Source organism: Oncorhynchus clarkii, chromosome 18 (genome assembly GCF_045791955.1).
Source record: "Oncorhynchus clarkii lewisi isolate Uvic-CL-2024 chromosome 18, UVic_Ocla_1.0, whole genome shotgun sequence".
NCBI classification, from domain to species: Eukaryota; Metazoa; Chordata; class Actinopteri; order Salmoniformes; family Salmonidae; genus Oncorhynchus; species Oncorhynchus clarkii.
This window is the reverse complement of record NC_092164.1, coordinates 3,070,631-3,074,992: the sequence shown is the minus strand read 5'-3', so window position 1 is coordinate 3,074,992 and position 4,362 is coordinate 3,070,631.

Genomic DNA, 4,362 nt, shown 5'->3' with positions numbered 1-4,362 from the left:
ACTGTCACAATCAGGACCCAGTGACTGTAGGTTTTAGGTTTGGACTCAGTGTGGAAGGAGAGAGGCAGCCTGGGCTTGTCCTCACTGTTGATGTTACCGGCCTCAGACTTAATCTGAGTCGGCCTGTAGTAATAAAGAGACACGGACACAAAAGTTATTGTCTTGGCAGTTCAGGTACATTCTTTATTCTCAAAAAATATATTTTTTCTTGTTCAATTATCTAATTTCAACAGGTCTGGTAGCTAAGCATTGACAGCAAAACACTAATTCACATTTGACGAGTACACACTATAATTAGGCTACACAACGTAAGTGCACTTAATCTATAGTAGATTTCCCAAATTCACATAAATGACAAAAACAATTTAGTACAAGGTTGCAGTTTGTTTTAGGCAGCCCTATGTACCATTTTCATGGCATGCGGTACCGGAGCGCCAAGTCTAGGTCAAAAAGGCTCCTTAACAGCTTTAACCCCTAAGCCATAACACTGCTGAACAATTCATCAAAAGGCTACCTGAACTATTTGCATTGATCCTCCCTAAGTTCAACGCTTGTTGTATTCGGCATGTGACACATTTGATTCTCCCGAATAATCTTCTCTTCAATGTATTATTTAATTCAAAGACCAATTGTATTTCCCGTTCACACCAGTAAGAATTATAGATCAAGGTGGAAACTGAATGTGTCTGAATATTACTACATATGTAGAAAACGGATCATCATCACATTCAGCTTCAAAACAGTAGTGCAACCGTGAAATTGTCTCTCTTTGACGCAGACAGAGTGGGCACCACCATTTTCCCAGCTCGCCATTTTTCCAGCTCATTTGACACAAAACCAATAACGACATGTAAAACAAACTCCGACATCTCAAATAAATTGATTATTTATTAAATTACTTTGACGAAATTATGTACATCCACTCAGGCAAGCCCAAAGTCTCTAACTAGCTAACGTTATGTGAATTGTACATTATTTTTTATCCCGTTCTTCACTCACCCAGTTTGACACAAAAATAAAACCTTAACGTTTTTTTATGACCTGTTCTTTCGATATTACAAAGTTTAAACGTTATATTTAAACGTGCATACCTGTATCAATCAATTTGAAAAGGAGACAAAAGTAATCGTCTCTACTGCGCAATTCTGCCACTTTCTTTGTTATGAAGAAAGATGCGGCCCTGGCCGGAACTTCCGGTTCCCCCACTACAGCCATAGAGTTCCTAACCAAGAGACGCAACAACGCGAGACTTGCGAGAACGCTTGACATCAGACCAAGCCGAGGTTTGAGAAGTTAATGAAAGAAGTGAACAACTCGGATGCTTTTGCAGCGGCTAATGGGGGATCCTAATAAATACCAAAAAGATTAGTAGGTTAGTACTCTTCTTCCAACGTCAGTAAAACCGATTGACTTTCCTCCTTTCCATCTACACACGGTTTAGTCATCCAAACACTCCAGGAATCTTCTGCTTAAGAAGATGAACCTCATTGTCCGAGGAAACTCCAGATATAACACATGTTATAAGACCTTTACATAACACCTTTATTAAACTCACCAGATCATTTTCTATCAATGAATGTCGACTTGATTAAGCAACGAGGCACAAGGGGGTATGGTATATGGGCAACATACCACAGCTAAGGACTGTTCTAAGCGCAACGCGGAGTGCCTGGCCATATACCACAAACCCCAAGGGTGTCTTATTGCTATTATAAACGGGTTACCAACGTAATTAGAACAGTAAAAATATTTTTTTTTGTCATACCCCTGGTGTATGGTCTGATATATTACGGCTTTCAGCCAATCAGCATTCAGGTCTTGAATCAGGTTTATTTTTGTAAATAAATAGCCTTTGCGCATGTGCATAACTATAGATAAATCCGACAGGAGAGTTTGAGTGATGAAAGCTGGCAGAGGATTTCGAAATCTCTGAGCAAGAAACATTTGGATGAACGTAAAAAAACGAATGTTAGGCAAATTTATGGAAATTGTGCAGTTATTATGTGCCAGATTGTAAGACTACAGCCGTTATAAATGACCCATTTGCGAGACTGACTTGTCATTTCAATAGACATAGGCAACAGACTAAAATCTGGGTTTATGTTTCTAATTACATTTTGCCATAGTTTGCTTGGATAAACGCAGCTAGCCTGATAGACCTACGTATCATTTCAGATAGTCTACAGCAGCCTAGACGAGATGTAGGCAAGATGTAAACTGAACGATTTAGCAGCTTGCTTAGTTCAAATTTCCAGACTAATTTATTCAACATGAAAGCGAGGCAAATCCTCAATAAGAAGTGCTTGTTTCCCAATAGCCTGCTGGAATAGGCTACTGAGGGATGGGCTCATCATTTCAATCACTGAATTAAACATGAATAATATGAATATTAACTGAATATGCTTGTCAACAACAGCCAGTGTTTTTTTTAAACATTTGTTTTACCTGTAGCCTAATCTGACTCCTGTATATTGGTTCCTGACTTCCCTGAAAAGTTGCATATCGCGGTGGCTATTCAATCATAATGTAGAACACCACAGGATGTTTATGTGCTGGTCAAGGGCAATCAAGTCTGGGGTGAACCAAGGGCTATATCTGTTCTTAGTTCTACATTTTTTGAATGGCGCATGCTTATTTAAGATGGAGAGGAAAGCACATTCAAAGAGCAACCAGGCATCCTCTACTGACGTGATGAGGTCAATATCCTTCCAGGATACCCGGGCCAGGTCGATTAGAAAGGCCTGCTCGCTGAAGTGTTTTAGGGAGCGTTTGACAGTGATGAGAGGTGGTCGTTTGACAGCGGACCCATTATGCACGCAGGCAATGAGGAAATGATCGCTGAGACCCAGGCAAATTGGTCAGGATGATACCTTAGAGGGTGCCCATGGTTTTGGATTTAGGGTTGCACCTGGTAGGTTCCTTGATAATTTGTGTGAGATTGAGGGCATCTATCTTTGATTGTAGGATGGCGGGGGTGTTATGCATGTCCCAGTTTAGGTCACCTAACAGTACGAACTCTGAAGATAGATGCGGGCAATCAATTCACATATGGTGTCCAGGGCACAGCTGGGGGCTGAAGGGGGTCTATAACAAGCGTCAACGGTGAGAGACTTGTGTCTGGAAAGGTGGAAGTTTAACATCAGCACTCCATTATTGGTCAGACCAGCCATACCCAGGTGCATGCTGGTCAGCGTAATGTTTACATAGCAGGTTAAGAGAACTAACCTAGCAGGTTAGGAAAAAGGTTAGGGATTTGCTTAGATAAAATGCCACAGTCGTCAAACAATCAACTGGTTGTTCAACAATCATATCAGCCACACAAAACGGCCTTGAGTGGCAACAAATCTTCTCAATTAGCTGATTCACTTTCCATACACTCACTTCTGTTGATCCTCCCACTTCTGTCAACAGGCCCACTTTCAGACACACTCTATATATGCTGTTACCCATGACTCTAGCCAATGGCTGGCTGAGCTAGCTAGATTTTTCTACCCAGAGACCACCAAAGAAAATCCTGATTGGATATTTTTTCTCTTCAGTGTTAACCCTTCTCTTTCCAACAACAACTGAAGAGATGAAATCAGAAAATTATTACAAGTAATTGTAACGATGAAATACAAATTAAAACAAAATGTTATAAAAAAAAAAATATATATATACATTTTTATCCAGCCTTAGCCTTCTCTGAAGGCCCTCATGGTTGCCCACTGCTTGGATCTAGATTAAATCATCCTGACTTTAAATTTACTCTAGGACAAGTCTGAGACTATTTTAAACCATGTCTGCACCATAGAGTTTACTAGATGAATGAAGTGACGATCCATTCAGACCAGCCTTACTGATTGAACTTTCATAACTACATTAGTGCAGTCGGAAGTTCTTCATGGATGTGTAATGTCAGAATTCAAAATTAAAGATGATGAAGAGGAGGAGAACATTGGAAAATATTTTATTAATGGTAAAACCAGGTTCTAGATATAAATGTTATTCATAAATTAAACCTCCATAAGTTATGACCCAGTCTATTGCTAATTGAATTATGATTATCATAATATCATTAATAAATATAATACCATTTTTTTTTAAATCCATAAAGAATGTTTTTTTATTAATCAATATTAATATAATAAATATATATATTAATATATATATTAATATATATTAATTAATCAATATATTTGAGTTTAACCATTACATTTGTTGTAATATTTTCTGGAGGACAAAACTGAAATTGTAGCCAGCTTTGTATGGCTTGTTTAAGAATACTTTAAATGAGAAGTTGTAATCTGTATGAAGGCAAAAAAAGGCATTTTTGAACAAAGGATGAGTTTTTCTAAATCTACTGGAAAACCAATTTGGGTT